Raw genomic sequence first — 24443 nt, 5'->3', positions numbered from 1 at the left:
CAGGTAGTTTGCCCCCGGTGATGTGTTGTGCAGACCGCACTACCCTCTAGAGAGCCTTACGGCTGTGGGAGAAGCAGTTTCCGTACCAGGCGGTGATACAGCCCGACACGTTATATATTGAAGCAACATCTCAAGACATCAGTCAGGAAGTTAAAGCTTGGTCGCAAATGGGTCTTCCAAATGGACAATGACCCCAAGCATACTTCCAAAGTTGTGGCAAAATGGCTTAAGATCAACAAAGTCAAGGTATTGGAGTGGCCATCACAAAGCCCTGATCTCGATCCTATAGAAAATGTGTGGGCAGAACTGAAAAAGCATGTGCGAGCAAGGAGGCCTACAAACCTGACTCAGTTACACCAGCTCTGTCAGGAGGAATGGGCCAACATTCACCCAACTTATTGTGGGAAGCTTGTGGAAGTCTACCCAAAATGTTTGACCCAAGTTAAACAATTTAAAGGCAATGCTACCAAATACTATTTGAGTGTATGTAAACTTCTGACCCACTGGGAATGTGATGAAATAAATAAAAGCTGAAATAAATCATTCTCTCTGCTATTATTCTGACATTTCACATTCTTAAAATCAAGTGGTGATCTTAACTGACCTAAGACAGGGAATGTTTACTAGGATTAAATGTTTTTTGCCCCACTGTATGTATTATGTTTTATATAAATATGGTTTGATTCCAGCAAATGATGCTCATTAATGTATGCAGAGGTCATAGTCTCATTAAATTCTGGAATACCAAAACTCCTCCTACCAATTATGCAACAATGCCAATATGGTGATTTACAGTTGCTGGTGTTCTAAAGCCTTGTGTTTCCTTTCCCCTTTAATGGAGGAAAGGAATGCGGTGGGCTGGAGGCTGCACTCTCTCACACTCCCTCTTTCCTTCTCCTCTCGCCCCCTCTTCTTCTCACGTCAACAGAATCCCCACAAATGAGATATTTCCCCAAGAGGAAAGGCTGCGGAGCAAGGTCTTCCTCTGTTTGTCTGTCTCTCAAATGCAATGGAAGGCTCTGGGGTGTTTTCTCTCTTTCGTATCTCTGTCACTCTCTTTCGCTCTGTATTTTCACAACTTGAGTTTTAGGCTGGAGGGAACCCGTGGTGAATTGTTCTAATGAAAGAGACAGAGGAGGGGGGAGAGAGTAGGAAAGAGGGAAGAGAGAAAGGAGAGGAGGGGAGAGGGCAAGGGCATCCTTGACTGCTGAAAAGAAACAGCGAGAAATTGGGTAGAATAACAAGAAAGACTAGTTGGAAATGAAAACAAAACATCTCCAATTAAGGGAAACTTTAGTTTCCTGGTCATGGACATTCAGTCACAGTCTCTGTTGTGAATGGATGATGAATTACCTTCGCTTTTCCCTTTGATGCTAAACTCCTGCAGTTTCTACCACCTACATTGTCTTCCTCTCAGTTCTCTACATGCATGCATATCTGCCTGTCCGTCTGTGCCGGTGTACGGCACAATATGTGTGTGTGTGTGTGTGTGTGTGTGTGTGTGTGTGTGTGTGTGTGTGTGTGTGTGTGTGTGTGTGTGTGTGTGTGTGCGTGAGTGGGAGTGCATTCATGTGTGTGTGTGTGTATAACACAGCAAGCTTGATGTAGAGAGCATCTCCCTGTCTGGGCTTAGAGACAAGAAGCCAATAGATATTTGGAGCCAGCCAGGCCTAACTAGCTGTATTTATGATGATATGCAGGCAGGTCACAATGTGATATCTCTCATCAATCCACCAATCGTGTATCGATCGGCTTGGTCTGCGGCCAAGTAGCGCTGATGGATGACCGAGGCAGCCACTCTGACAGCAAGCATGTCCAATCACACCAGTTGGGGATGAGTTTGCATCGCACTAATCAAATCAGCCGCAGCAGCCCTAATTTTTATCACTGTCATTTCGACAGTGATGCATAACGCAGAGAGAGAGAGAGTTGCCAGCCAGGGAATGAGGGGAGCTCTGAGGCAGAGGAAAGAGTGAACGAAGGGGGTGGTGGAGAAAAGTAAAGCCCCCAAAAACAAGTGGAAAGCTCTTAAGTTTTCCTCCCTGGCCTATCCGTGTGAACCTCGTCCCAGTGTTGTGTGTTCGTTCTCTCCTTCTCCCCCTCCCTCTCTCTCTCTCTCTCTCTCTCTCTCTCTCTCCCTCCCTCCCTCTCTCTCTTCCTCTCCCTCCCTCCCTCTCTCTCCCTCTCTCTCCCTCTCTCCTTCTCCCCCTCCCCCTCTCTCTCTCTCTCTCTCCCTCCCTCTCTCTCTCCCTCTCTCTCTCCTCTCTCTCTCTCTCTCTCTCTCTCTCTCTCTCTCTCTCTCTCTCTCTCTCCCTCCCTCCCTCTCTCTCTTCCTCTCCCTCTCCCTCTCTCCCTCTCTCCCTCCCTCCCTCTCTCCCTCTCTCTCCCTCTCTCCTTCTCCCCCTCCCCCTCTCTCTCTCTCTCTCCCTCCCTCCCTCTCTCTCCCTCTCTCTCCCTCTCTCTCTCTCTCTCTCTCTCTCCCTCCCTCCCTCTCTCTCTTCCTCTCCCTCCCTCCCTCTCTCTCCCTCTCTCTCCCTCTCTCCTTCTCCCCCTCTCTCTCTCTCTCTCCCTCCCTCCCTCTCTCTCCCTCTCTCTCCCTCTCTCTCTCTCTCTCTCTCTCTCTCTCTCTCTCTCTCTCTCTCTCTCTCTCTCTCCCTCCCTCCCTCTCTCTCTTCCTCTCCCTCTCTCCCTCTCTCTCTCTTAGCTTTTTTAAATTTGTTTTTACGGATACTCTTTATTTTACCTTCCTGTCTCTGCCTTGCTAAACGCTAATAGATTGCATCCTTTCTCTGGAGGTTAAATCGGAACAAATCAAAACTCTCATCCTTTCGTGTTTTTCTTCTTCCATCCTTCCCTTTTTTTCTTTCTTTCTTTCTATTTTTTCCCCTCCTCCTCTATCAAGTTGAAGTGAATGGAGCATCATTGTGCCTTTTATCTCAGAAAGGCGATTGAGTGAGGCCCAAGACCACAGAAGGTAATGTTGTCTAGTATTGCACTGCATAGAGCTGAGGAAATACAAAGGCTGGGGAAGGAAAGCTGAGGCAGTGCACAAAGGAAGAGTGCTACAGGAGGGATCTAACCTTGTCTGGCTCTGATGTTCCTCTTTCTACTTTGTACTGTAACACCGCCAGCCTTACCCATTACTGGCACCAAGCCTGTCTGTAACTCAGTCTCTACTTTCCTCTCTCACTCAGGAGAGATACATATGGGCCAGTCGGAAGTTCAAACAGTAACAAAGCGTTCACCCTGCCACTTGTTTATATGGACTTTGTTTACAAACATTGGAGTAAAACAAGCGTACATTTGGGGCTCTGACGGGGGTATGAACGTTGAACTAAGCTCATTAAGCATTTAGAAGTCTAATACGTCAAGAATCATTGGCTATACAGTTATAATTCATTAATTAACAGTCTAAAAATGTATATAGAAACTGCAGATTGCCCCTTTAAAGTAACGGGAGAAAGTCTGTGCATAGTGCTGTAATAAGGGCTCAGAACACGTGCTAGTTGGCTGGTAGGGAGAGAGTTTAAGAAACAAAAGACATCGAAGACGAGGGAATGTGAAACTTGAGCAAACTCGGACTGGACTGCAGAATAGTATTATAGAGCAGCAGGTTAAGGTGTGAAGTCTGCCCCACCTCTCTTACCTCACCCCATTTCCCTCCTCCCTCCCCCTCCATCCCCAGTTGGTCCTGTCGGTGTGCCAGGGTCGGGTGATTACCGGCACTCTCTCCCAATTAGGGGCTGATTATTTCGGTGTGCTCTAATTGACTGGGGAGATATGTAAATGGATGTCATTTGGGATGATAAAGGCTCTGCGGTGCAGGATGCACTGCATTATTTAGCCGTGTGGCTGCTATGTGCGGCGGGCGGGCGGGCTGGGAGGCAGCGGCACGGCGTGAAGGATGTGGCGGGTGCTTTAATTGCTGAGGAGAGAGAGGTTAAGCTGAATGAGCAGTTGAATTAGAAATGAGGAATTTGGCTGTTTTAATTATTTCTTTATTTGATGTTCCCCCTTTCTCTTTCAGTTCTTTCTCCCTCTCTGGAGTGAGAGGAGGGGGTTGAGCAGAGCTGAATACCATACATAAAAGCATCAGTAGATGCAATGAGTGTAAAACAAATAGGTGCGTAGGGGTGGGGTGAAGGGGTGGAGGGGAGTGAGAGTAGTCTGCTTGTGCATTAAACCAGTTAAGAACCTTTGTGGTTAATAAAATAAAACATTTCAACAGCTCAGACAATAATGAAGCCGCCCGCTTCTAAATGGAAGACGGGTACATTTAAATGAAAAGGGTTTGGCGGTATACAAATGACCCAGCCGCGATAAGACTGCAGGGGGGTTTGTGTGGTGGCAGCCTCGACCTCGATATACAGTAGGGTACAAACATTTATCCGGCGAATTAAAGGTTGAGCTGTGGAGGGGTACTTTATTGTAAGTCATCATTCAGAGAGACAGTGAAGCAGTGTGTTAAGTGAATAGGGCCGGTGTGCGTTAAGCACTCGTCCTGCTCGGCCCGGCTCTATCGGACTCTGACGTATTATCAGGGGGAATCATAGTGAAACGCAACACTAATCCATTGGTTTGGAGACAAGCGCCACCAGATTTGGGCCTCTTTGCAGGCTTACCGGTAATAGGGCTTCAAACGGGTCCTCCAAACAGACTCTTCATATCTCCACAATACTGAGGCTTAGAGAGGGATAGTTATCACTCTGCAAGCTGCCTATTGGTCCAACCACAAATAACACTAATGGGCTAGTTTTAGCATTAGTGCTCTCACACACACCTAACTGGAAACTCAGACCAGGCTGTCTGGCAGCCGTATAAGCCTGAGGATGGTAGATTTGCTCAGGGCATGCGTATGGACAGTACAACAAGGAGACATTGGCTTATAGGGGGATGTCTTTAGATGTATGTATTCAGAAGTGAGAGAACTTGGGATAGAAACCTCATTACATGATCTACTAGTATCTAAAGAGGACATGTGTTTTTTGCCTGTGTGTTGTTGGTGTTGAACATCTAGACCGGGTATTCCCAAACTGGGGTACGCACAATGCCATCAGGGGTACGCCAAATAAAAATGTGAGTGGCTAGGAAAGGCAAGCCCCATACTATTGTGGAGGACTCAATTATTGCTGCTGCAGCAGATATGGCTGGGATAATGCTGGGGAAAAGGCCAAAAAAACTAGACAGACAATGTCTTCATCAAACAACACTGTTTCACGACGCATCAGTGACATGGCAGGAGATGTTTTGAAACAATTACTGCTTCGCATTCAAGCCAGTGAATTATATGCGTTACAGCTGGATGAGTCAGACGTGGCAGGTCTGGCACAGCTCCTGGTATATGTCTGTTACATTTATGGGGGGTCAATTAAGGAAGACATCCTCTTCTGCAAACCACTTCAAACCAGGACAACATGAGAGGATATTTTTAAAGTACTGGACAGCTTTGTGATAGTATGTGTTGGTATCTGTGCTGATGGCGCAAAAGCCATGACAGGGAGACATAGTGGAGTGGAAATGCACGTGCAAGCAGTTGCTCCCGACGCCACTTGGGGACACTGAAGCATCCACCGAGAGGCTCTTGCTGCCAAGGGAATGCCTGACAGCTTGAAATACGTTTTGGACACTACAGTGAAAATGGTTGACTTTGTTAAAGCAAGGCCTCTGAACTCTTGTGTGTTTTCTGCATTATGCAATGATATGGGCAGTGACCATGTAACACTTTTACAACAGACAGAAGAGCACTGGTTATCAAGGGGCAAAGTATTGACACGTTTCTTAAAATTGAGAGACAAGCTTAAAGTTTTCTTTACTGACCATTTCCACGCGTCTCACCATTTGCATGATGACGAGTTTCTCACACGACTGGCCTATCTGAATTATATTTTTTCTCGCCTGAATGATCTGAATCTAGGATTACAGGAACTCTCCGCAACTATATTCAATGTGAGGGACAAAATTGAGGCTATGAATAAGAAGTTAACAAGGACAACATGCAGGTCTTTCCATCATTGTATGATTGTGTGCAAATGAACTCAAGCTTACAGACAATGTCAAATGTGATATAGCGAAGCACCTGAGTGAGTTTGGTGCGCAATTACGCAGGTACTTTCCCGAAACGAACAACACAATCAACTGGATTCGTTATCCCTTTCATGCCCTGCCTCCAGTCCACTTACCGATATCTGAACAAGAGAGCCTCATCGAAAGCGGTTCTGTGAAAGCAGTTCTGTGAAAATGTTATTTAATCAGAAGCAACTGCCAGATTTCTGGATAGGGCTGCGCTCAGAGTTTCTTGCCTTGGCAAATCGCGCTGTTAAGACACATTTGCAACCACGTACCTATGTGAGAGTGGATTCTCGGCCCTCGCTAGCATGAAAACTAAATACAGGCACAGACTGAGTGTGGAAAATAATTTAAGAGACTCTCTCCAATGCAACTCAACAAAAACTCACACTCATTATTATGTTTAATAAATATATCGTATAGTGTGTGTGTGGCAGGCTTACAATGATGGCAAAAAACTAAATTTGAGAGTGCGCTGACCCTGCTACTAGAGGGGGTACGCAGCTGGAGGTTGAATGTTTGAAGGGGTACAGGACTATAAGAAGTTTGGGAACCACTGATCTAGACAGTTGTTTTTGTTATAATGGTAGTAGTAGTAGTGGCAGTATTATCATGTGTCTGTGCTTTGTGCAGCCAATGTAGTTGAATAAAAAAGCACATATTGCTTTCTCACACTGTGTCTCTGCTGCAACTTTAGAGGCCCCGACAAGATTGTTCTCTCTCGGCTTTTGTTTGAGACAACAAAGAGAAAAAACACTTGCTTGAACATAAAATAAATGGGATTTGAAACATAGTAATGTCCCTCAGATTGGCTCCAATAGTCCTGATGTGGTTGGCAAAACTACCGTCTGTGAGACACAGCCTTGTCCCTCAGATCCTAGTTCCTAATATGTTGCCTGATCTGGAGATATAGACAGGGATAGGAGTTCATGACCAGAATACTAGTGAATTCAGAGTTCTGCTCTTGGACTTGGTTTAATCGCTGGTGTTATTGTACAAACACGTTTCTGAGATGTTCCATTATGACAGAAGAGGGCTTGGGCTTGGGTCTTCATGACACCCAGCCAGCTATGGAGATGTGTGGTAGATTATGACTTCCCATCAATGCCAACCTCAAGGCCACGACACAATAGACAACAGGCGCTGAGACATTGAGGAGTGAGGACAGTGAAATGACTGTTGTCTGGCCCATAATGATCAGAGAGTTGTCTGAGCAAAGAATTCTGTCAATCAGCAGCATGCCCAGGTGGTTTGGAGCCTGTGGCATACCAGGCAAGACCCCTTAGATCATTGAAATGAATCATCATCATTTCCACCACAATCACCAGTATCATCACCATCATCACCACAACCACCATCATCAGCATCATCACCATCACCAGCATCACCACAACTACCACCATCAGCATCATCATTATCACCACATCCACCACCATCATCATCACCACAACCACCACCACCATCATCACCATCGTCATCATCATCACCACCACATCCACCACCATCATCATCACCACAACCATCATCATCATCACCATCATCATCCATCATCATCATCACATCCACCACCATCATCATCACCATCATCACCACCACATCCACCACCACATCCACCACCATCATCATCACCATCACCGCATCCACCACCACCATCATCAGCACCACAACCACCAACATCATCATCACCACAACCACCACCACCATCATCATAGTCATCACCACAACCACCACCACAATCACCATCATCATCATCACCATCATCACCACAACCATCAGCATCATCACCATTATCATCGCTCTCTCTCACTTTCTCAGCTTGTTTCCATCCCATGCAAACACATGTGTACACATCTCTCTCCCTAGCCTGTCTGAGCCTATGCCAGACCTGTACTGTGTAGCTGGGAGTGTTATCATTTCGTTAGTCTCTCTCCGTCTCTGTATGTGGTATTTAATAGCACCTTGAGAAGGGTATTACAGTGAGCTCTCTACATGGGGCATCCCATTACCCTCCACTCCCTCCCTGACACACAACTGTTCAGAAGATAATTTGCATGGCATTTCAACTCAGGGTTTGGGGATGAAAAAACATTTGACGTGTAATAGCATTTCCATTTCCCTTAGTAGAAAGAGGCAGCAGCAGCGCAGCAGTCCGAAGGCAGTAACGACTGTGGGTCCATGTGTGAGAGAGAGAGAGAGTCCCCAGTGGGCTCACAACAGACAGCCATTAACCCGAATTACAGCTGTCATCATTCTATTTACTCAGAGAAAGAGAGGAATAAGCCTTCTGTACTGTACGAGTCCACTAAATCAGTTTTAAATACCAGTGGGTACAGTGGTTGAGGCTTTGATAGCAACATCATGGGTAATTAACATTGGGATCTTTGCATTTTAAATGCAACTTTTCCCCTCCATTAGAGTTTCCCCTCTTATGTCACTGCAGGCACTTTGAATATCAGCATTGATCCTTCTCACGCCCTGTGTGAGGGTGTCTCACCAACTGGAAAGAGTGAGAGAGAACCCTCCCCATCCACACACAAACCCTCCACCATCCCACACCCTCCCTGTCTTCCCCACTGCTATGGCTCTGTGACTGGGCTGAGTCAGCAAGCCTGTCTGGCCTGGTGGCAGGGTGTTGGCAGGAGGGTGGCAGGGGGACACTGGGGGTGGCAGGGGGTGGCTGGTGTGTCCAACAGCAAGGTGACACGCTGGACAGCACTGCCCCAAGAGCCTCTAACCAGAGTTGACAACACCAGCCCTGCATGGCCCCAGCACTCAGCTCCGGTCCCAGCTAGCTGCAGTCTCTGACCTCGCCCTAGCAGCAACTACAGTCCCATCCTCTGCCCTACTACCAGTCCCAGCACTACCCTACCACTTTTGTTAGTGCTTGTGAGAAAGCCTCCCCTGCCCAATACAGTCATGCATGCTGGTTCACCCTGCTTTAGGCTTGAGAAAGCAGTTTGAATGTGTGCCTTGCAGTATTGTGTGTGAGGAAGTTTGAGGGTCAGGGCTCTCTCTCTCTCTTCCTCTGGTCCACAGACAGGAAGCTCTGGTGTGTTACCTGACTCCTCCCTGTCTAGACAGTGTGACCAGAGAAACCTGGCTTGCCCGGCTGGCCCAATCTGCCTGTTCCTTCCCTTCCCAGCAGCAATCACTAATACCCATCTCTGCCCAATCAGGGGGGACATCCACCAAGACCCACTGCTTACTGAATGACAGGGGGATTTCTCCCACTCAGTCAAAGCATGTTAGTCTGGTTGTATGTGCGTGTTTGTACTGTGTGTGTTGGCTCGGCTGTCCCCTCAGTGCCCCTGCCTGTCTGAGTCTGACAGGCTGACAGCCTCAGAGAGGGAGAGAGAGATGCCAACATCCCAGAGGTGAAGGGTCACAAAATACTGCCTCTCTAACGTAGTGTGAAACATCTAGATAGGAGGTCATTACGTGGGGGTCTGGCCATCTCAAAATAAGTGGTTATTATCACCTCAATATTTTCTTATTATGACAATTACATGCTTCAGAAGCACATTAAGTGATACAAGATGCCAACTGGGAGTAGTTGACAGCTATTTGGAGACTCAATGCACAGAGCAATTTGTAGCAGAGAGGCAATCAATTGGATTTGGGCCACTTTGGAATGGGCCCCAGCTAGCTTGTTGGGTATTTGGACGGGTGCTGGCTGGGCTGGCTGTTCGCTGCTGTAAATATCACTGTGGAGAGTGTGGAGGAGGAAGCAGCATCTGGGGCTTCTTCACTGTTCATCTGTGGAAGAAGCTGGTCTTATGGGCTCTCTCAGTCAGAACACTGTTTAGATGTGGTCAACCATGAGTCTAATCCAAACCGGTCTGTCCTCAAATCGTCCAAATTAATTATATGCTTTTCTGCCCAACGATTATTGGAGAACTGGCGACTGGCAGGTAATGTAATTATTCACAGTGCTTTCCCCGTTTTTAATTGGCTCCTAGGTTAACAATATGTTGGATGTTACACTGGATTCACCTGTTTGGAAAGCTGTCGCCATGGTTTCCCTGTTTGCAGGACCCCACTGTGTCAAATGGCACACATCTGTGGTGACCTGTGACTGCCTCCACAGAAGAGAAAGAGAAAGAGAGAGAAAGAGAAAGAGAGAGAAAGATAAAGAGAGAGAAAGAGAAAGAGAGAGAGAGAGAGAGAGAGAGAGAGAGAGAGAGGCCTGTTTGTCACCAGGAAATCTGCTTAATGGTGCTCATTTTAGAAGCAATGTTATACATACTGACAATATGCCATAATGCTTTAGTAAACAAATCCTTCAATCACCATGTTCTGCTTTAGTAAACAATTCTTCAATCACCATGTTCTGCTTTAGTAAACAATTCTTCAATCACCATGTTCTGCTTTCGTAAACAATTCTTCAATCACCATGTTCTGCTTTAGTAAACAAATCCTTCAATCACCATGTTCTGCTTTAGTAAACAAATCCTTCAATCACCATGTTCTGCTTTAGTAAACAAATCCTTCAATCACCATGTTCTGCTTTAGTAAACAATTCTTCAATCACCATGTTCTGCTTTAGTAAACAAATCCTTCAATCACCATGTTCTGCTTTAGTAAACAATTGATCACAAAATACATACCATACTTGTGAAAAGGACCACAGTAGTTTGGTTCATCTTCAGCTGTTACCATTAAAACAGTATTTTCACTTGGCCATTTTAGGAGACACGTGAGAGGTGGCTGTAGTAAGTCTAGGTAAAAGGTCATGGGACACACACACACACACACCATCTACCTCCCTCCCACTCTCTCTCCCTTCACCCTCCTCTTTTATCAGACTATAGTTCCGCAGTTTGTCAGCATTAATAGGGGATTCCCTGGAAAAGATTCAGATGGGGGAATACCCTCAGCCAGTCAGTACCCTCCCTCCCTCCCTCTTCTTTCTCTCCCCACAGGGGATGTGTGTAACATGAACTCCCCCTGAATACTGGCCCATCATACACATCACATAGAACAGACTGTCTGACCTACACCATCAAGGCACTACTGCTCTTTTTCACAATGTCGTGCTTGTTCAAATACACAGAGTATACCAAACATCAGGAACACCTTCCTAATATTGAGTTTCACCCCTGCCATCAGAACAGCCTCGTCGGGGCATGGGCTCTACAAGCGTTCCACGGGGATGCTGGCCCAACTTGGCAACAAACCGGTGCACCTGGCACCTACTACCGTACCCCGTTCAAAGGCACTTAAATCTTTTGTCTCCCTCTGAATGGCACACATACACAATCCATGTCTCAATTGCCTCAAAAATCCTCCTTTAACCTGTCTCCCCTTCATCTACACTGATTGAAGTGGATTTAACAGGTGACATCAAGAATGGGTCATAGCTTTCACCTGGTCAGTCTGTGTCATGGAAAGAAGCAGGTGTCTTTAATGTTTTGTACACGCAGTGTATATCATAGACAGGGTTTGGACAAAATACATCACAGCATTGAATCAGATTTGCTCGTCATTGTACTCACCTACCATCTCCTCTGTTCCAGGACCTGTCTGGTGCCATAGACGACCTCCCTACAGGGACAGACGCTGGTCACAGTTCAGCCGTCAGTGCTACAGGCTCCACCAGTAGCCAGGGGGAGCAGAGTAACCCGTCCCAGTCACCCTTCTCACCCCACGCATCACCCCACCTGTCTGGCCGAGGCAGCGGCCCATCGCCCTCTCCTGTTGGCTCCCCCGTGGGCTCCAACCAATCACGCTCCGGCTCTGGCCCAATCTCCCCAGTTAGCGGCCCAACCACAGCACAAGGTAAGCCTACAGGGTTACTAAGGCAAATCATTTCACAAAAAGCATCCCTGAACATCATACCGTCTGTTCAAATATCCTGTTCAGGTATGATGACACCCTGCAGGAAATTGATCAGAATAATGATGTTCTTTAGAAGTGGCCATTTCAAGCTGACCCATTTAGCTGATCAATCTAGTTTCCTTGGTCCCCTTTCTATTGGAAATCATTTGTCATTTATCTTCATTTTGAAAAACATTTTAGATGCACAGATACAGATGGTTGCTGTTGGCCTCTGTGTTCTTCCTTTCAAAACAGGCCTCCAAAATAAGACAATAGCAGATGGCTGTGTCCCCCTAGAGGAATAGCAGAGCTTTAGTTTAGATAAACAGTGAGGTAAAGACTGGGAGTGTGTTGGACATGCCTTGGACAGGCCAGAGTGACACAAGGCTATGAGATGTGGACGTGACCCTGTCTGCCTGCCCTCCCCACCCCTCCTCGTCTAACCACAGCCTCCGCTGCTCTTCCTGATTGAGGCCTGACCGGCACGTCTGCGGCTCTCAGGCCTGTCAATCACGCTGACGAGGCGGGACAAATGCTTGAGCTCCTGAGGCAGGCGGGTTGTTCCGGGCGGACTGAGCTTGTGCAGGAGTGATTGACACTAATGAAAAAGCAGGACAGCCGCTCCCGAGGCGGACGGCAGGAAATGCTGAGAAATCCGGAGTGAGATGGCGAGACGGGGGGTGGATCTCATCGGAGGGACAGGTGTGATTAATATAGTATCAATAAATATTCTCCCATCATGCGAAAACACATCCTCATAGAGACAGGATCTTAGTCTGCTAACAGCTGCTAGGGTTTACCTATTGTAGCTCATAATAATGGCCGGAACGGAGCAAATGGAATGCTATCAAACACCTGGAAACCATGTGTCTTACACCACTGATTCCGCTCCAGTCATTACCACAAGCCTGTTCTCCCCAATTAAGGTCTCACCAACCCCTTGTGGTTTATACTATCACTTCTAATGAGAAATACCAGCACCAGGCATAATACTGTGTATGCGAGGGAGAAACACTGAGTACGAATGTTGTTGTGATATGAAGAATTGATGACTTTCTCCTTCCTAGCAGGTCCTAGTTGTGTGATTTATCTTACCTGCAACCTGCCTCCTTTCTAAACATACCAATAAAAGACATCTGCCTCTGTGCAGAATGTGGCTGACTGGCTGTCCCTAGCCCTCGAGTTCAAGGGTCACTCTTCCATAACAGTGACCTGGAGGCGCAGAGTAGCATGGTCCAGTCTGTGGAATTGTCACTGGTCAGGTCTGCTCTACTGCACGCCACTGCGCTTTGACCGTGATGTGACCGGGGCTGTGGTTTATCGCCCTCAGACGGCGGCTGTCAGGTCTGCCTCGCTTACCGGGACAATGCACATGTCACACGGCCGAGCGCTCACGGGACACTTGTCACCCCTGACAATGGTCAGAGAGGAGAGCAATTTCACAGTGTCAGCCTTTCATCTGTCTGTCACACACACTATATACACCTTCACACACACTCATTAACACACACACTGACTGACAGTGCACATGCAGCGCACACCAGATAAATGCACATGCTCCCACAAACACACTTACACAGGCAATATGCAAGCACACAGACGCTGCACATTAATTTTGCACGGACACACACACTATCATCTCAGTGATAGACAGTACAGACAGAGAATGGTGTGTACGCCGCCTTAGAGACAATCACGCCTACAGAAGGACATATTGATCTTGGAGTCGTAGAAAGCCTCTGGTTCCCCTGGCGTCCCGCTTTTCATTTCCTCTCTCTCTCTCTCTCTCTCTCTCTCTCTCTCTCTCTCTCTCTCCCCCCCTGCAGTTTCTCAGTCTCCGTGAAGCAAAATAGAATAGACTGTAAAATGATCTTGGGTTTCCTGGCATTTGGATTCTCCTCGAGCCAGGAGGAGGCACACACAGCAAATTGATTTTCCTGTTGCGCTAGATTTGTGACAGTCATAGCAGAAATCACATTGCTCAGCACCAATGTCTCTAAACCAATTCGGAGCACCCCGCATTTTTCGGCTTCGGGGGACGCAAACGGCATTACTCTCATCTGTATGCCAGGCGGAATGGGATGCGCGTTGAGGAAATCCATCAGTCGCTCTGAGCGCACTCAGTACGCTGTGAAGGATGAGGAGAAGGAGAGACTTTGGGGCTTTGCGAGACACCCAGCGTCTCGTCACTGAACAATATCTCTGCATCTCTGTCCACTGCTGGTTATCAAAGCCTCTCTCTCTCTCTCTCTCTCTCTCTCACAGTCTCTAGTCCAACATCGCAGTAGGGATGTAAACTAGTGATCCCTCACCCCCTCTCTCTATGATTCTGTTCACTTTGATGCTTGTATGTTCTGTTGTTCAGGGGTGTTGACAGACAGTGTGTCCACCCCATTGACAGACAGTCTTAGGGCGACACAGCCTTTCTCCTTGTTGTCTCTCTGATCACCATGGTGATGTAACCCTGTGTGTGTACGGGCCTCAGGGACCAACTGATGAAACTGCCCTTTGACCTCTAAGACTGTACTGTGCAATGCAGGAAATCTTTAACTTAGATTTGAAAAAGGCATCGTAAGTTTGTAATTTCCACTTTGAAATTTAGACTTGATTTTCCCTTACGAAAAATGTATCAACCCCTACAAAATGTCCACTATTTTCCTGCTTTCGCAAACTAGCTCAAATTAACAAACTTCATCTGTAGTAGGAGAGTGACATTCTTTTAGGGATATTTGTGTGTGTGTGATGGTGTTTTTGTCACATACGCCAGATACAGGGTCAGCCATAGTAGTACGTCGCCCCTGGAGCACATGCTGGTTAAGTGCCTTGTTCAAGGACACACCGACAGATTCTTTCACCTTGTGGGCTCGGTGATTCAAACCTGCGACCTTTTGATTACCGGCCCAAAGCTCAAACCACTAGGCTTTCTGCCACCTTAGTAAGTGTGTGGTTGTATATGAAAGCTGCAGAAGATCCACTCACTGTTGTATTACTACTAATGGACTCAGACGACATCCTCACTCCCTGATGACCCAACACTGCCACTGCTTGAGCTGCCCGCCTTAGAAAATCAAACGCCTTTCTCTTATTCTCCTCCAAGGTCCATCAAGGTCCATCTAGCATAGCCACAGCCCCACTCAATCCCTCTCCCCCCCCAGCCCCCCCACCCAGCCCTCCTCCTCTCCGCAGCCCTCCTCTCCCCAGCCCTGCTCCTCTCTCCAGCCCTACTCCTCTCCCCAGCCCTACTCCTCTCCCCAGCCCTCCTCCTCTCCCCAGCCCTACTCCTCTCCCCAGCCCTCCTCCTCTCCCCAGTCCTCGTCATCTCCCCAGCCCTCCTCCTCTCCCCAGCCCTCCTCCTCTCCCCAGTCCTCGTCATCTCCCCAGCCCTCCTCCTCTCCCCAGCCCTACTCCTCTCCCTAGCCCTCCTCTCCCCAGCCCTCGTCCTCTCCCCAGCCCTCCTCCTCTCCCCAGTCCTCGTCATCTCCCCAGCCCTCCTCCTCTCCCCAGCCCTCCTCCTCTCCCCAGTCCTCGTCATCTCCCCAGCCCTCCTCCTCTCTGCAGCCCTCCTCCTCTCTGCAGCCCTACTCCTCTCCCCAGCCCTACTCCTCTCCCCAGCCCATCTCCTCTCCCCAGTCCTCGTCATCTCCCCAGCCCTCCTCCTCTCCCCAGCCCTCCTCCTCTCCCCAGTCCTCGTCATCTCCCCAGCCCTCCTCCTCTCTGCAGCCCCTCCTCCTCTCTGCAGCCCTCCTCCTCTCCCCAGCCCTCCTCCTCTCCCCAGCCCTACTCCTCTCCCCAGCCCTCCTCCTCTCCCCAGTCCTCGTCATCTCCCCAGCCCTCCTCCTCTCCCCAGCCCTCCTCCTCTCCCCAGTCCTCGTCATCTCCCCAGCCCTACTCCTCTCCCCAGCCCCTACTCCTCTCCCCAGCCCTCCTCCTCTCCCCAGCCCTCCTCCTCTCCCCAGTCCTCGTCATCTCCCCAGCCCTCCTCCTCTCCCCAGTCCCCATCTCCCCAGCCCTACTCCTCTCCCCAGCCCTGCATCCTCTCCCCAGCCCTCATCCTCTCCCCAGTCCTTGTCATCTCCCCAGCCCTCCTCCTCTCCCCAGCCCTCCTCCTCTCCCCAGTCCTCGTCATCTCCCCAGCCCTCCTCCTCTCTGCAGCCCTACTCCTCTCCCCAGCCCTACTCCTCTCCCCAGCCCTCCTCCTCTCCCCAGCCCTACTCCTCTCCCCAGCCCTCCTCCTCTCCCCAGTCCTCGTCATCTCCCCAGCCCTACTCCTCTCCCCAGTCCTCGTCATCTCCCCAGCCCTCGTCCTCTCCCCAGCCCTCGTCCTCTCCCCAGCCTTCGCCCTCTCCCCAGCCCAGTCCCTCCCCAGCCCTCGTCCTCTCCCCAGCCCTCGTCCTCTCCCCAGCCCTCCTCCTCTCCCCAGCCCTCGTCATCTCCCCAGCCCTACTCCTCTCCCCAGCCATCCTCTCCCCAGCCCTCCTCCTCTCCCCAGCCCTCGTCCTCTCCCCAGCCCAGCCCTCGTCCTCTCCCCAGCCCTCGTCCTCTCCCCAGCCCTCCTCCACTGCCTCATTTTCTTCTAAAGATGTGATTGAAGCTTTCTGACGAGCGCTTGCTTTGGAGAGTAAGCTGTTTATCTGTGCCCGCTTCAAGTGCTTCCAGGGCTAGAGGAGCTTCCGAAAGGTCAGGGCGAGTCACGGCGTGAGAGAGAGCATCTTCGGATGGAGGGTGAGGGAGGAGGAAGGGTACAGACTTGTCAGGTCAGTCGTGGGTACCCCCCCCCACACACACACACACACACACTGCCCCTTTCTCCTCCTCTCAGTCTTCCTCCAGTGCTCCACTAGCCAGCCACATTAGCTTTAATCATAACGCATGTAGACTTAGGGTAGGGGGTGTATCTATGGTAATTAAGATGTTGCAGCAAACACAGCTGATAGACTGGGTTCTGTGAGGTCTGGAAAGATCAAAAACAAATCATTGAACCAATGGGAGATGCAACTGAGCATCTATGTTGGCTTAATCACTCATAGCCGAGGCGTAGTCCTATTGTGATACAGTACAAGGAACAAACCAAAAAATGCAGACGCAAAACATTGCTCTAGACATATGCTACGGCTATTAGATGTGAAAGTTAGCCCAGATCCCTTCGTTTTAGTTGGGGTGTGGCGCAGCATTAGTGAATGTACATCCAGTGGTAGTTCCAATGGCCAGTCCCTCAGTGGCTGTGTGTGTGGAACACTGCCTCTGGCCGTCCCTCTGTCCCCTCCTGAGCCAGAACAGCACTGGAGCATACTTCCCACTGAGTCCCCCTCTTCCTGTCCTATGCCTTATTCTTTCTCCCTCCCTCCTTTCCTCTCTCTCTCCATTTCTCCACACCCCTCTGGTCTGGAGCTTGGCCTCCTGATGGTTGGTACAGTACAAAGTGAAACTGCTCTAGGATAGCCTGCCTGTTAAAAGGAGAATCAAAATGCTAGCTTGCTGTATCGGCCTTTTAGAGAAATCCCGTTCTGCGTTGGGCTGGCTGGCTGAGTGGAACCTGGAGCAGTGTGCACAATTCTTTTCCTGCAGCAGGCAGCATGGTACACTGGCTGGCTGTTCTGGCGCTGCCCCCCCCCCCCCCCCCCCTCTCTCTCTCTGTCTCGCTTTTACCTTAAGCTGCACTTTTCCTCCTCCTTGCCGTACCTCCCCCAGCCCAGCTCAGCGCTAGCTTAGTAATGGGGTCCATGGGAGAGCGTTTTCCCGCCCCAGCACTTTCCCCCGCCTCCTACAGGGAGCGGTAACTCACATTTGACGGTAGCCCCAGGTTGGAAAATCATTGACTTATGCTCATTGAGACCTAAACCACAATTATTGCCACCCGCTGTTTACGGCTTACAGACCCCAAAGACACACTAGCATTACCTTGCCTGTGTGTGTGTGTGTGTGTGTGTGTGTGTGTGTGTGTGTGTGTGTGTGTGTGTGTGTGTGTGTGTGTGTGTGTGTGTGTGTGTGTGTGTGTGTGTGTGTGTGCCTGCAGTGTGTATTCTACCAACCTGGGGGGCTACTGAACAAGCCCTTCTCCCTCATTCTCCTGTCAGTCCAATAGCACTCAGTGCTATTAATGAACTTACTCAGAACGGCTTCTGTTCATCCAACTGTGTGTGTGTTTGTGCGCACCTCCCTTTCATCATCAAATACAGTACTCAGTGGGTCTGAGCTGACGGTGAATCTGCATGGGATGCACCACGCACTCAGAGGCTTAATATTGGTAACCCTGAGAAACAGAGAGGAATATGGCCACAAGTACCCGTGTGTGTCTTTGAACTCAGTTCAGTGGCATTTACGTTTCAAACTCTTCAAAAAAAAGCTTCAAAGAAGAAACCTCTCTTCAAAGGGACTTGCGTTGCCCTAACAATCCTTGCCGAGGAATATTTGAAAGTTTATTGGGTTTTAGTGGTAGCATTATCTAAAAATGCATGAACTCCATTGCTTTTGGCCTTTCACTTTCTATCGTGGGAAAAGTTGTTCTTGTTAAACATTTTCAAAATGGAAATTACAATAATTTTTTATTTTACTCCTGAACCACTTCAAAGACACTTGGCTCTCATTTGTAGATATCTTATTCTCCTTCCTCTTCGCAAGTAGTGGTGGGTTTTCAAACACGCAGTTACTTCCTCTCTAACTTCTGTAGTGAGATAATGCAGCATACTGTGCCCATATACTCTTAGTTCATCCACAAACTTCGTTATGCTTTAAATTGACACTGTGCGTGTACATGTGCGTGCGTGTACATGTGCGTGTGTATACGTGTGTGTTCCAGTGGATGCTCCTGACCTGTGAGTAACAGCTAGGTCCTAGGTGAGAGTGATAGTGAGGTGTAAATTACTCCTGATGCTGTTTGAGAGAGAAGGGGAGAAGGAGAGGGAGAAGGAAAGCAAGCCAGCCATTGTGCTCCGCCTGATTGACAGAACTTTTAATTGTGTTCTGGAGCACCTGTGGATGCCCCCCCAACACATTCCCTTTCCTTGTGCCAGTAACAATACAGAATCACTCCTGTTGTGGAAAAAAAGCCTCCAACAGTCACGTCTTTCAAGCTACCCTCCACATGCTATAGTCACTTTCGGTTAGCACAAGCAGACATGTGAACAAACACCCTAATGTTGCCAGTCATTGGTAATAAAGATGCTGTGTTGGAGAGGCAGAGGGTTGGGGGATTAAGGTAAAGCCTGCTGACATTTAAACCTGCTTCTCTCTGCAACGGAGGCAGCGCTGAGGCAGGAGGCTGAGGAGAAAAGCCTCCTGATCGTTGAATTATTAATCAGACTCGGTCTTACACGTGCTGCCAGGCCTTCTGGACTGTCTGTTTGTTTTATTCTCAAATGATTATTCAATGGAGCTCATTAAAAATGAAGGTGGAGGAGAGGAGAGGAGAGGAGAGAGAGGGAAGGAGGGAGGGAGAGAGGAGGGGGAGGGGAGGGGAGGGGAGGAGAGGAGAGGAGAGGAGAGGAGGAGAGAGAGGAGAGGAGAGGAGAGGAGAGGAGAGGAGAGGAGAGGAGAGGAGAGGAGAGGAAGTGATTTCTGGTACTGAATTCCATTCGTCTTGCCCTCTTCTACTTCCTATCCTTTTCCTCAGATCTTCTACTTATCTCCCTACTGTACTCTCCCCTCCTCCTCCCTCTTTCCTCTCACCTCTTGTCTTTTTCCTCCCCTCCATAGGCTATTGTCTCTCCTCTCTCTCTCTCTCTCTCTCTCTCTCTGTCTCTCTGTATCTACATAGGGATGAAGAGAGTGCAGTGGATGATAGAGGGTGCTACTCACTATGCATGCCCTCACCCCCACTGCCATCGCACAGATACACACACCACCCTCCCACCCGCTCAAACATGATGTGACAACTGTAGCCCATTGTAGCCCCCTCACCAACTGCAGCACGCCTGCCTAGCTGAGAGAGGAGATGGGCACGAGGGTAAAGGTGACCTTGCAGAGGGGGTGTTGTCACGGGTCACTGGGTCTGTAAACGTCTCTAATGTGCCCCCGATGCGACAACCAAAAATCCAAAAAACCCTCCGAAAATATGTGCTGATTGTGGTTAGCCACACAAGGGCTGAGCCTGTCCACCCTGCTTTTCCCCATATTCCCTAGCCCTCTGAGGACCGGGGACATGACTCTTCATGCCCCTCCTCTTAGTTTACCCCACGTCTTCCTCTGGCTGGCTGGTGTGTGTTCTGAGGCTCCCAGCCACTGGTGTGGTGGAGGCTGAAGAGAGTGATGTCCTTTTGTTATTGTAGTGTTAGTGCTGCATTGATGTTTCCCCTCCCCGGAACAGGGTGACACACTCGCTAATAGAACATTCTCTCTGCCAAGAGTTGCTGCTGGAGCAACTTGTGGTGGTGTGTGTGTGTGTGTGTGTGTGTGTGTGGGGGGGGGGGGGGTTCTGTATCTCTGTGTATGTAAGTGTTAATGTGTGTATGTGTGGGCAGGCGGGTGGATGGAAATGTTGTTTATGCAAAGTAATTACGTTGACTTAATTGGGTTTGTTTACGTGGAGTGTGTGCCACCTTACGTGGAGTGTGTGCCACCTCCAGTCATGTATTTACCACTGTACACAGTGACCATCTCATCTGTGCTCTGCGTATCGCCCTCTCTCTCTCTTCACACGTACAGCACAGAGAACAGTGTGGGCTCCACATAGGGCGTCATGTACACTGAACAAAAATACAAACACATTTTATATTCAAATATAAAAATGTAAATGTAAAGTGCTGGTGCTATTTGTCCAGGTCACAGAAATGTTCCATACACACAAAAAGCTTATTTCTCTCATATTCTGTGCACATATTTGTTTACATCGGTTGTTGGTGAACATTTCTTCTTTGCCAAGAGAATCCATCCACCTGAAAGGTGTGGCATATCAAGAAGCTGATTAAACAGCGTGATCATTACACAGGTGCACCTTGCGCTGTGGACAATAAAAGGCCACTAAAAGTGTGCAGTTTTGTCACACAACACAATGCAACAGAAGTTGAGGGAGCATGTAATTGGCATGCTGACTGCAGGAATGACCACCAGAGCGGTTGCCAGAGAATGAAATGTTAATTTCTCTATCATAAGCCACATCCAACATGAGAATTTGGCAGTACATCTAACCGGCCTCACAACCGCAGACCACGTGTATGGCATTGTGTGGGCGAGCGGTTTGCTGATGTCAATGTTGTGAACAGAGTGCCCCATGGTGGCGGTGGGATTATGGTATGGGCAGGCATAAGCTACGGACAATGGACACAATTGCATTTTATTGATGGCAATTAGAATGCACAGAGATACCGTGAAGAGATCCTGAGGTCCATTGTCGTGCCATTCCTCTCCATGTCTCAAGGATCTGTACACAATTCCTACAATCTTCCATGGCCTGTATACTCACCAGATATGTCACTCATTGAGCAGGTTTGGGATGCTGTGGATCAACATGTTCGACAGTGTGTTACAGTTCCCGCCAATATCCAGCAACTTCGCACAGCCAACGAAGAGGAGTGGGACAACATTCCACAGGCCACAATCAACAGCCTGATCAACTCTATGCGAAGGAGATGTGTTGCGCTGCATTAAACAAATGGAGGTCACACCACATACTGACTAGTTTTCTGATCCACGCTCCTACCTTTAAAAAAATATATTCCCAGTCATGTGAAATCCATAGATTAGAGCCTTATGAATGTCTTTCAATGGACTGATTTCCTTATATGAGCTGTACCTTAGTAACATCTTTGAAATAAGTTGTTGCATGTTGTGTTTATAATTTTGTTCAGTGTAAATATACTTTAATTTGATGTTCATTTTCTGGTTCTGTTTAAAGTCCAAATCAAATCAAATGTATTTCTAAAGCCCTTCGTACATCAGCTGATATCTCAATGTGCTGTACAGAAACCCAGCCTACAACCCCAAACAGCAAGCAATGCAGGTGTAGAAGCACGGTGGCTAGGAAAAGGAGAAGCACGGTGGCTAGGAAAAGGAGAAGCACGGTGGCTAGGAAAAGGAGAAGCACGATGGCTAGGAAAAGGAGAAGCACGGTGGCTAGGAAAAGGAGAAGCACGGTGGCTAGGAAAAGGAGAAGCACGGTGGCTAGGAAAAGGAGAAGCACGGTGGCTAGGAAAAGGAGAAGCACGGTGGCTAGGAAAAGGAGAAGCACGGTGGCTAGGAAAAGGAGAAGGAAAAGGAGAAGCACGATGGCTAGGAAAAGGAGAAGCACGTGGCTAGGAAAAGGAGAAGCACGGTGGCTAGGAAAAGGAGAAGCACGGTGGCTAGGAAAAGGAGAAGCACGGTGGCTAAGAAAAGGAGAAGCACGGTGGCTAGGAAAAGGAGAAGCACGGTGGCTAGGAAAAGGAGAAGCACGTGGCTAGGAAAAGGAGAAGCACGGTGGCTAGGAAAAGGAGAAGCACGGTGGCTAGGAAATGGAGAAGCACGGTGGCTAAGAAAAGGAGAAGCACGGTGGCTAGGAAAAGGAGAGCATTAGCCACACATTCCCCATATTTTGGAACAAAATGTTGTTGTCGTGAATGATTTCCTTTTTTCTCCATTGGTTCAAGCCTATAGTAGCAGAGGGAGGTGAGGGAGGTGTACCTGTTTTACCTTCCTCTGGGTTAAATCAATCCACAAACGTCCATCTTTCCGTTCCCCTAATCAGCCCCACTGGTCTGTAATGGGTTTCTAATGCACAAGAGGAGCATCAGGGATCAATACACCTTGATGGCTTTGTTTATATTAGGATTGCCCTAATTACACTGCTTCCATACGAGATCCACACAGTGATGACTGGTTCTATGTTGCACTGTACTAAGAGACATTTTCATAGGCATACATGCTCCTTTGCTATGTTATGTGGGCCTGTCTATGGTCTTTTTATAAACCCGGGACAAAGCCGTTTTAATTGAATAACCTCGGAGGAGGATGAAATGTGGATAGAGGAGAATAGAATTAGACAGAGACCGAATCCTTTACCTGTGTGTCCTTCTATAGTAGAATATGTCATTTCAGGGCAAAAACGGATGTTTTGAGAACAATTATTTGTTTTTGACTCATCTCACCTTGGGCTTTGGGAAAGGATGAGGAATCCATTTCAGCCAAAGCGTTTCGTTGTTGTTAGATTAAAATGAAGGTAACTGTCACAGATGATACAGTACAGCAGCTCGGCCTATGCTTTCCGTCAGTTTACGGAGTGGTGTTACCCTAAAACATGTCCCCTCTCTTTTTGTGCTGATAACATGTGTCTCACTGCATTCTGTCCTCCTGTGTTTCTTTACAGGGTCCCAGATGGCCCCCCAGATCCCCGTCAACACGTCGGATGTCCCTCACTCCCCCTTGACGCAGTCCCCCATGCCTCAGGAGAGGGGTAAGTCTGACCACAAAGTGTGTGTGTGTGTGTGTGTGTGTGTGTACATGCATATGTGTGTGTTTGTGTGTGTGTGTGTGCTTGCTTGCATGTGTGTGTGTTCTAGTGTATTGTGTGTGCGGTAATTGCAGATTAGCTCTAGGTTAGTGCCCACCTGTGTGTTGAGTAGAGCTGTGGATCTGGGCTGAGTGGAGCAGGAGCGGGGGGGTCTGAGGACAGAGAGTTAAGCCTCTTACAACCCTGGCTATGGTAGTGAGAAGGCATTAGCCTCCCTCTCAGTGACACTGGCATTGTTCCCCAACACTCTCTGGGAACTGGCAGACAAAGGCAGGACGTGACATCATGGCCAGAGGTACAGGGTGTTCTATAGCTGGGCTGTTAGCAGGTACAGGGGTTGGGATTGTGTACTGGAAGGTGTACACAGACACATACACACACACACACACACCTTAGAGGGGGTCAAACGTAACGATGTTACCGCGATCCATGTTCTGATCCAGTGAATGATGTATAATAGACCGATGGCTCAGTGGGTACAGAACTAACACCTCACCAGCGGGTTCCCAGGGAGGGGCTGGTGGAGAGGTGATGTATTACTGGATGAGAGGTCAGCTCAGGTCATGGGAACCATTATTGGTTAAACCTTAACTGTTACTGTCTGGAAATCACTAAACCTTATGTTCTGGGAGTTAGGGAGTTTTTTTTAAGTGTATCCACTTCTGACTTGCTGAGTTGATTCTCATATGCAAGGCTAGTTATTGCCATGATAACAGAGGCTGACTACATACTGTGAATTACATACAATGAATGGTCCCTGACTGAGGCTTCCTCTAAACATTCTACAACGGCCAATAATGTATTGAGTTCAGGGGAAAAGGTAATCACTTGAATGAGGCAAATGACACTCAATGATAGTGATTACAACTATAGAACTAGCCCCGTGTAAAACAACATTGTCCCTGTTGGTTTGTGTAAAGGAGGTAGGATGACTAGCATTAACATGGAGTATTATGCTCCTCTACAGCTCACCAAGGACCAGTTAACATTCGAGAGAGAGAGAGAGAGAGAGAGAGAGAGAGAGAGAGAGAGAGAAGCTGTTACATAAAATAAACATAAATGTAATGCTCGGCTCTGGCTTCACGTGACCCTGGAAGCACAGTGGTTAACATACTGTATTGCTTTTTAGAATATATGAGTC

The 24443-nt window shown here is 48.4% G+C and overlaps 1 pseudogene; it reads left to right on the top strand.

Moving 5' to 3' along the window:
- The window catches only part of LOC115138792 (AT-rich interactive domain-containing protein 1B-like), a 229549-nt pseudogene that overhangs the window by 147349 nt on the left and 57757 nt on the right, over nucleotides 1-24443 (top strand).

Source organism: Oncorhynchus nerka, linkage group LG12, assembly GCF_034236695.1.
Source record: "Oncorhynchus nerka isolate Pitt River linkage group LG12, Oner_Uvic_2.0, whole genome shotgun sequence".
Taxonomy (NCBI): Eukaryota; Metazoa; Chordata; class Actinopteri; order Salmoniformes; family Salmonidae; genus Oncorhynchus; species Oncorhynchus nerka.
Note: the sequence above shows the minus strand (reverse complement) of the source record. Positions and strands in the feature narration are given on the sequence as shown.